We start from the raw sequence: 10,167 nt of genomic DNA, 5'->3' as shown, positions 1-10,167 counted from the left end.
CTTAAAATGATTCGGATATTGTTAAGTCGTACCAGGAATAATTCGATTGTTTTCATCTTTTTATTTTAGTTACTCTTGTTATAGGTTTAGAAGCTCTGCTTCTTACAGGAACTTCCAGCTTTACATCCGACATTAACGGAAGACCCACTCGTTGCTTTGCAACGAGCTTTGCTCTAGTTATTATACTTTTTCTTTTTTTTTCTGACTCCTTCTCGGCTTTATAACTCAAAAAGTTTCCAACCGATTTTGATGAAATTTTCAGAGATAATGTGTAACTATTATCCCTCAAAGATGTTAAAGTTTCCTTTACAACGTCACTTCCGTTTTGACGTAACGTCATTTTTAAAATTTTCAAAAAGTCATTTTGTCCGCGGCGTTTCTCAAAAACGCTTTAAGATAGAGGCTTGAAATTTTCAATGGCTATGATTTGGTCAATTTACCTCTGTAATAAGGCTCGATATAAAAATCTGTCACTTCCGGTCGAAACCGGAAGTAAAACAAATTTTTCGAAAAAATGAATTTTCTGATCAAATCAAAAATGAATATGTGTTTTGTAGAGCTTATTAAGCTGAGTCTAACACTGAAAGCCGTTTTAAAATCAGACGATGCATTACAGAGATATTGGGGTTTAAAAATTGATTTTTCCGGAAATTTTGATTCTGCGTCCTTGGTTTAAAAAATAGCGTAATAATCAAAGTAAAATTAATTCGTACGAAAAACAATTGTTAAGTCGTACTGTAACACATTCGGATTTTTTTTGTTAAGTCGTTCTTGAAATTGGAAAGATTTTTGTTTAGTCGTACTTGAAATAATTCGGATTTTGTTAAGTCATACCAGGAATAATTCGATTTTTTTGTCATCTTTTTATTTTAGTTACTCTTGTTGTTGGTTTAAGAGCCCTGCTTCTTACAGGAACTTCCACCTTTACTTTCGACATTAACGGAAGACCCACTCGTTGCTTTGCAACGAGCTTTGCTCTAGTTATTATTCTTTTTCTTTTCTTCTGACTCCTTTTTTGCCTCATAACTCAAAAGGTTTTTAACCGATTTTGATGAAATTTTCAGAGATTTTTGCAAGTTGGCGTCCCTCAAAAATGTAAAAGTTTTAAAGAGAACGTCACCTCCGTTTTGACGTGACGTCATTTTTAAAAATTTCAAAAAGTCATTTTGTCCCGGACTTTTCTCAAAAACGCTTTAAGATAGAGGCTTGAAATTTTCAATGGTTATGATTTGATCGATTTACCTTTGTAATAAGGCTGGAAATGAAAATCTATCACTTCCGGTCGAAACCGGAAGTAAAACAAATTTTTCGAAAAAATGAATTTTCTGATTTAATCAAAAATGTATATACGTTTTGTAGAGCTTATTAATCTGAATCTAACACTGAAAGCCGTTTTAAAATTGGACGATGCATTACAGAGATATCGGGGTTTAAAAATTGATTTTTCCGGAAATTTTGATTCCGCGTCCTTGGTTTAAAAAATAGCGTAATGTTCAAAGTAAAATTAACTCGTACCAAAAATAATTGTTAAGTCGTACAGTAACACATTCGGATTTTTTTTGTTAAGTCGTTCTTGAAATCGAATCGGAAAGGTTTTTGTTAAGTAGTACCTAAAATCATTCGTATTTTGTTAAGTCGTACCAGGAATAATTCGATTTTTTTATCTTTTTATTTTAGTTACTCTTGTTATTGGTTTAAGAGCTCTGCTTCTTACAGGAGCTTCCAGCTTTACTTCCGACATTAACGGAAGACCCACTCGTTGCTTTGCAACGAGCTTTGCTCTAGTTATTTTTCTTTTTCTTTTCTTCTGACTCCTTTTTTGCCTCATAACTCAAAAGGTTTTAAACTGATTTTAATGAAATTTTCAGAGATTTTTGCAAGTTAGCGTCCCTCAAAAATGGAAAAGTTTTAAAGAGAACGTCACTTCCGTTTTGACGTGACGTCATTTTTAAAAATTTCAAAAAGTCATTTTGTCCCGGACTTTTCTCAAAAACGCTTTAAGATAGAGGCTTGAAATTTTGAATGGTTATGATTTGATCGATTAACCTCTGTAATAAGACTCGAAATGAAAATCGGTCACTTCCGGTCGAAACCGGAAGTGAAACAAATTTTTCAAAAAAAGGAATTTTCAGATCAAATCAAAAATGAATATGTGTTTTGTAGAGCTTACTTAGCTGAATCTAACACTGAAAGCCGTTTTAAAATCGGACGATGCATTACAGAGATATTGGGGTTTAAAAATTGATTTTTCCGGAAATTTTGATTCCGCGTCCTTGGTTTAAAAAATAGCGTAATGTTAAAAGTAAAATTAACTCGTACTATAAATAATTGTTAAGTCGTACTGTAACACATTCGGATTTTTTTTGGTTAAGTCGTTCTTAAAATCGGAAAGGTTTTTGTTAAGTCGTACTTAAAACCATTCGTATTTTGTTAAGTCGTACCAGGAATATTCGATTTTTTCATCTTTTTATTTTAGTTACTTTTGTTATTGGTTTAAGAGCTTTGCTTCTTACAGGAACTTCCAGCTTTACTTCCAACATTAACGGAAGACCCACTCGTTGCTTTGCAACGAGCTTTGCTCTAGTTATTATACTTTTTCTTTTTTTTCTGACTCCTTTTTTGCTTCATAACTCAAAAAGTTTTCAACCGATTTCAATAAAACTTCCAGAGATTTTAGCAAGTTATCGTCCCTCGAAGATGTTAAAGTTTTAAAGACAACATCACTTCCGTTTTTGCGTGACGTCATTTTTAAAATTTAAAAAAAGTCATTTTGTCCGGGACTTTTCTCAAAAACGCTTTAAGATATAGGCTTGAAATTTTCAATTGTTATGATTTGGTCAATTTACCTCTGTAATGAAGCTATATAATAAAAATCTGTCACTTGCGGTCGAAACTGGAAGCGAATCAAATTTTTTGAAAAAATGAATTTTTTGATCAAACAAAAAACGTATACGTATTTTGTAGAGCTTTTTAAGCTGAGTCTAATGCTGAAAACCGTTTAAAATTCGGAGGATGCATAACAGAGATATCGGGGTTTAAAAACTGATTTTCTCGGAAATTTTGATGCCGCGTTCTTGGTTTCAAAAATAGTGCAAAATTCACACTGAAAGTAACTTTTACTGTAACAATTCGTACTGATCATAAAACTTTATAAAAAAACATAAAATTATATGCATATTGTATAGTTTGTAAAGATAAATACAAAACTTCAATTCGTTTTAAAATCGGATACTGCATTGCGGAGTTATCGGGGTTTAAATATTGATTTTTCCGGAAGTTATTGGTTTAAAAAATAGTGCAAAATTCACACTAAAAGTAACTCCTGCTGAAAAGATTTCGTACAGGTCATAAAACCGAACTCCTTTTTTATATAGTTAATCAGAGTGTTTATTGAAACAATTTCGTTAATTCGGTCGATAATTACGATGTTAGTTTTTATTAGTCTGATTAGTTTTAATCGAAATAATTATCGTACGATTCACCATGTCAACTCGCCATGTTTTGACTGCGAACAACAGCTGATAGCGGTGTGTCAGAAGAATGGCCTGCAAGACGGCGATAGTGGAAATTTCAGCTCAACTAACGTATGACAGATTATAAAGGTATGTTTCAATACAGGATATGTCGTATTGACTTTTTCTTTTCAAAGTGTTTGTGCACTTTTCAATCTAATCCGACATTCCTCTGACTCTAACCTTCGCTTTTGACGTGCGTAACAATATAAAAGCGGGCATTTGAGTCAGAGAAATCTCGGGATATTATCTGTTTAAATAAATATATTTGACATGGTAAATATTCAGTCTAATTAAAATTAGAACTTTTGTCTGGCTCGTCGTTATATATGATTATCGCCTGTGAAAGAGCATGTAAATCAGAGTGCAAGATGAAAAGAACTTTAAGTTCAGATTTTAGGTTAATGTTCCCTGATATCTATAAAACATTCTTCTCAAGATTTGATTATTTCACAGAACATTGTAAATTCTTTGAGATTAGTTTATCTTTTATATATATTGAATTTTATTGATTCATTTTAGGTAAACTTTACATGCAGAACACATCTACATGGTAAACAGTTTTTACAGTAAGACAAATGTATGTAATAATTTTTACTACATGTGCCTCAGATCTCTCTCTCTCTCTCTCTCTCTCTCTCTCTCTCTCATGCTTTTAATCTTGGCAAAGCATCACAGAGCAACATCATTTTGTGCATATCTCTATCTAGGAAAAGAAATCAACAATGCTTTAAATTTCAAAATGAGCATGTATTATCGTGCAATCCCTCATTTTTTCATTGTGCAACTAAAATTTAGTAAAAATAAAAACGCTAAATTTATTTGCAAAAAAAAACCCAGTAGAATTCATTTAAAAAAAATGGTATAGCAGAAAATTATACTTTGAGGCTGTTTGGATGAAATACTGTAAGTCGTTTTAATTCCACCGTGTTAAATTTTCATGATTTTTACTAAAGTATCAATTGCGATGGTTTTAATTTCACGCTGCTTAAAAATTCAATTGATCAGAATAGAAGCATTTAAATTTCATAATATTTGGTTAAAGTGTTCAAACTTATGCTTCTTAGGAAAATCAAAAAATAGGGGGATGGTATACATGTAAGGGTATTTCTAAGTGATGTGATGCTTTTGTCATGATAATATCATGTATATGTATGTAGTTTTGAATAAGGTTTCTTATTTAGGGAGGTTGAACAACAGTTGACCTCTGAAAGATTAGGTAAAGATGCTTTATTTATGGAGAGCCCTATAAATCTGTGTTAAAAAGAAGAAAGTGGAAATGCTGGGTTCACTTAAATTGCCATATTTTTCTTAATCCTTAATGGATTTGGCAAAATGAGGTATACTTTTTCTCAGAATAGCATAAGCTTTGTAAGTTTAAGACAAGATGACTTTTCAGAGAATGTTAGTGTAAGTTTCAAGACTACATGGTATTTTCAGATTTCTCATTTAACTGTAATTTTGAGTGGATTTTTACCAAAAGTAGTCTATTTTGGGAAAATGGATGATTTTGTTGGTTATACATTGTACATGTATATGTCATTACATGATTTATTAGCTATAATATACAAGGGAAGTAAATGCCTTTTAAATGTGTAGAATGACCACCACTAGAGTAAATTGGCTTAGAAAGTATGTATTTCCTATCCTTATGACAATTAAAAGGCTTAAGTTAATTACCGAGATAAGAATTAATACTGCACAGTAAAAGAGTTTTGATCAATTGAATTATTTAAATTATAAATTTGCAGCAATTTTGCTGTCTGATTTCATGAAATAACATTAAGCAACCTGACTTATATAACTTAATTTTTTTAAAACAGCATATTTTTCTTTCAAATAAAATTCACATGTAGACAAATGCAGTTATCAAAGTATACAATATGTCAAAAAGCTCAAGTTTTTCCTCCTTCCTATCCAAAAGTGATATTTTAGATATATTTACAGAATTCAAAAAGCCATGGCCCCCCTCTTTCCAATTGTCTCCATTACCATTACATGTTGGATATGTAAATGTACATTTGACCTTGAAATAACATCTGCTATGATAATTACTCTCGAAATGATCAAGAAGCAACAAATGTTTACCCTTTTATTGTATATATGCATCAAAAATGTAGGAAAACATGTAAAATTTGAACATTTATCCGTCCCCAGGTACCCGGTTGTGTTTGAATTTCATTTTAATTAAGAGCAGACATCACACTGGTAGGTCTTACTATTTTAGCAAGGTTAAAAGAAGACTAGAAACAAGAATAAATAAAATATTCACTAAATATGATTATAAGCTTACTGTTTCATGAAAACAAGAAATCACATGTATGGCGGCATGTCTTTTTGTGAAAAAAAATGTTACATTACATCCATTTACCAAGAAAATATCAATTTTCAATATCAGTGATGGTTGTTTTTAAATATGTGTGAGAAATGACTTAAGGGAATTGCCACAAGTTTCATAATATTAAGGTTAAAGTGTTCAAACTAATGCTTCTTAGGAAAATCAAAAAATAGGGGGAGGGTATACATGTAAGGGTATTTCTAAGTGATGTGATGCTTTTGTCATGATAATATCATGTATATGTATGTAGTTTTGAATAAGGTTTCTTATTTAGGGAGGTTAAAAATAGTTGACCTCTATTAGATGATGTAAAGATGCTTTATTTATGGAGAGCCCTATAAATCTGTGTTAAATAGAGGAAAGTGGAAATGCTGGGTTCACTTAAATTGCCATATTTTTCTTAATCCTTAATGGAATTGGCAAAATGAGGTATACTTTTTCTCAGAATAGCATAAGCTTTGTAAGTTTAAGACAAGATGACTTTTCAGAGAATGTTAGTGTAAGTTTAAGGTAGCAAGGGACAGTTTCGGATAAAGTACCCGTCAATATTTTTGTAAAATTGAGAGTTGCTGTACTTAAAGGCTTATGAGTGTAGCTAAAATTCATGAAATGGTTTTTAATGATTATCATTACTTAGAGGGATGTCTCTTGTTGAAATTGATATTCAATATGTAGGCCCCATATGTTAGGTACATGAGATTCAGAAATAAAATGTGAAACCTGCGGCTAATATGACTGTTGTGTTGACTTTAGACAGTGAACATGCAAGTTACAGACGGGAGGGTAAATAACACGAAAAGTAGGTGGATGGGGCATTATAAACTATACACCGGTAAGTTTCTGACATGTGATGGTGCAACATGCACATGGTACGGAAGGTCAACCCTTTGCAGGGAATTGGCTGGGGGAGGTCTAAAAAGCTGAAAAATCATGAAAAATTAGCAAAATATGGAAGGGTCAAAATCTCATAAAAACCAGTATGTCGAAAATTTTACAGGTTTTGACTAGTAATTTTCTTCAGAAATTGGTGTTTGGCCTTATAAAAAGTGAATTAAAGGTATTTGTGCTGAATGGGAACTGAGGAAATTCTAGTTACAGGGTTCCAAAGACACACGTCCCCAGGCTACAATGAAACGTATCACAAAAACTGTCCTGTGCCATCTAATGTCACGTATCGAGATATGTCATACTAATTACATTTCATGGTCAGTGTATTTTTTTTCAGAAATACTATGCATATGTTAATGTAAACACAGCTATTATTAGTACCGGTACATGTATTAACACAGCTTATTGATTTTTTTAATTTCAGCTATTGGTGGCCACATGGTTTTTACCTGTTGATTCTTTTCAGCTCTTGAGGTTAACCTGTCATCTCTACCCACATGCATATTCCTTAATGTGTTCTACAGACTATTTACCAGTAAAAATTAAATCGGATAATTCATGAACAGTTACTGTAATGGAACTTTAAGAAAGCATCATGCCTTGTTGTGGTTTGTGTTTGATAAGAAATTATAACAAACAAAATTATGGCTGTTTAAAGTAATTTACAATTGTTAGCTGTGAAAATTTGTTTTTCAATAAAAGTATGCACATTATGTTTCTTTAATTTTTTTAGCTCACCTGAGCTGAAAGCTCAAGTGAGCTATTCTGATCACATTTTGTCCGTCGTCCGTCTGTCCGTCTGTCTGTCCGTCCGTCCGTCCGTCCGTCTGTAAACTTTTTACATTTTGAACTTCTTCTCTAAAACCGCTTATCCAATTTCAACCAAATTTGGCACAAAGCATCCTTATGGGATGGCGAATATAAATTGCAGAAATAAAAGTCCGATCTGTATTCAAAGCGGAGAAAACCTTGAAACTGTAGAAAAAGGGGGGTGCATTTTTAAAAATCTTCTTCTCAAGAACTACCGAGGCAAATTCAACGTAGTTTAGCATAAATTATCCTTATGGGAAGGAAAATATAAATTGCAAAAATTAAGGTCTAATTCAGTTTCAAATCTGAGTTATTACGAAAATAATGATAAAGGAAAGGCGTGTTCAGCTTCGGTTCGGTTCGGCATCCGGTAAAATGGGTAGGCAAGACTTGGCCTGGTCAAAACAAAAGATTGGCAGTTATTAATCTGCCAATCTCATTAAAATTTCAGGATATTTGATGGACCAGTTATATTTGTATTCGCTGTAAATATTGCCGCAAAATAATGCGTATTTGGAATTGACGATTGCCGATCTGCCCCGGCTTTTATTTTGCCACGGCCCGTGTTTGCATACCCATTTTACCAAGACTCGTATTCCATACTTCTAAAACGAGGTTCTTTGTTTAAAGCAGCCATGACATTATACGAAAAAGGGTCGATCTGACTATGATGAATTTGCTTGTTATGCAACAGTTCGTGTATGAAGGGAAATTTTTGAAACATGCAAAATATATTGGTGCCGATTTTGTGAAGTAAATTGAGGCTAAATATTTCAATGCGTTGACAGATTTCACACATGACGTTGGTGTTAGCTTGTTCTGATTTTCGTTTCGTTTTCATTATTTATGCTTTGTAATTTAACCTGGGAACTCTTGTATTTCGTGATTTTTACGTATCAATTCAAACAGAGACTTCGGTAAATCAAACAGTTAACTGTTTACCTGCGCAAATTAAGCAAAATCTGATGTATCAAAAAAGTACTGAAATACAATTCATTCTATCGGTAATTCGGCTTTATCTTTTGCGTAATGGTAGATTAATGCAATAGGTTTTGTTGAGATCGATGCTCGGCATTTTCTCGAGTTTATTCAGTTTAAATAGAGTTTGATATCGCTGAAGGAAATATGTAGGTATATATACATGTATATATATGATTCATTTCGAAAAAATAAATTGTGTTCTTTATTTGTTATAGTGCATGCATGTTTCTTGTGTTTAATTGTTTACAATTTCTATTTACTAACCATATTTGAGTGTTAAGCTTCGAATTATAAGCAAGATACAGAGATTTGCTTACAATTCTATGTTTGTACACAGATCTTAAAAACTAAAGATTGAAAAGGTAAAAAATTTGTCAATATTTATTAATATATCAATATTTATTAAGAAGTCTGTTCTGCCAGAAACCAATTTTAACAACTTATTGTATTGTAAACTTAACCTTTTTTCGTCATTATTACTCCTACTGTACATGTGATCCTTGACTGTGTTTGTGTACATTTGTATAAACTGATTTTGAACCTTAAATACCAATGAACTGGTCTTGAGTGAATAAAAGAATTGAAAATCTTAGGCCATTCTTTTTTTCCATTTTAAATGCTGAATAGGAAATACCAAGTTAAAAATCTTAAGCTGAATGTAATAAAGTCATATCAACAAAATATGACTGAAACCTAGGGAAACTGTGAGCTCTGTATCTTGCTTATAATTCTACGATTGACGCTGAAATTTTGGTTGAACATTAGAAATTCTATATGAATTAGAGTATGTTAAATACTTGTACAAACAAAATAAAAGAATGATATTCTGTATATACCTACTCTCTGGGGTCCCCTCATTATACAATAAATAATGTGAAATCTACATCAATTTTGATAGTTTTTCAGACACGAGTAAATAAAAACGACTTCTTTAAAACAGTTTCCATAGTTCTGACACATTTCTGTTATGGGGATAAAATAATTATCGCTATTCCGAAGAAAATATCACAGCGGAAAATTATCCTGGTTTGTACGCGAGGTAAATAACAGTCATTTAATTATAATGGAGAAGACAAATTAAATTTTTGAATGTTTTAATTTGAGGAATTGAGCACATTGAGGTACAATTTTCTTCTTCACATCTGTACATGTAGGATTTTTAAAATAAAATACAATAACTATTATATATTTTTTTTTAAATACAATAACAAGTTAGTAGTTGATGAAACAAATGTACCTATATGCTCTCATATATTTTGTTCGCTTTACAAAGGGGGGGGGGTGGGGGGGGGGGGAGGGGCAGAACGAAAATATAGGGAATTGGAAGTTTTAACAACTTAACAGTGTACCCCTACCAAATGTTTAGTTTTATATCTTGCGTAGGATTTTCTTATTCTGGTAAAAAATAGTATTTCATAAAGGTACAATGTCAAATATTACGTGTATGCAAAAATAAGTGTAAAATTCGAATACTTGACAATATTTATTTTTTGTTATTCTACCGAGGGACCATATGGCACAATATCTTTTGAACGCCAATTGTTGCTCAGGTGAGCGATGTGGCCCCATGGGCCTCTTGTTTTTTAGCTCACCTGAGCCAAAGGCTCAAGTGAGCTTTTCTGATCACAATTTGTCGTT

The 10,167-nt window shown here is 32.2% G+C and overlaps 1 long non-coding RNA gene across 1 annotated transcript; it reads left to right on the top strand.

Moving 5' to 3' along the window:
- Window positions 1–1,763: 1,763 nt before the first annotated feature.
- On the top strand, window positions 1,764–9,118 carry LOC128157898 (uncharacterized). Its single transcript, XR_008239876.1, has 2 exons — window positions 1,764–3,602; window positions 7,163–9,118. It is a non-coding gene; the product is annotated as an uncharacterized LOC128157898 (long non-coding RNA).
- Window positions 9,119–10,167: the final 1,049 nt, after the last annotated feature.

Source organism: Crassostrea angulata, chromosome 8, assembly GCF_025612915.1.
Source record: "Crassostrea angulata isolate pt1a10 chromosome 8, ASM2561291v2, whole genome shotgun sequence".
Lineage (NCBI taxonomy): Eukaryota > Metazoa > Mollusca > Bivalvia > Ostreida > Ostreidae > Magallana > Magallana angulata.
Note: the sequence above shows the minus strand (reverse complement) of the source record. Positions and strands in the feature narration are given on the sequence as shown.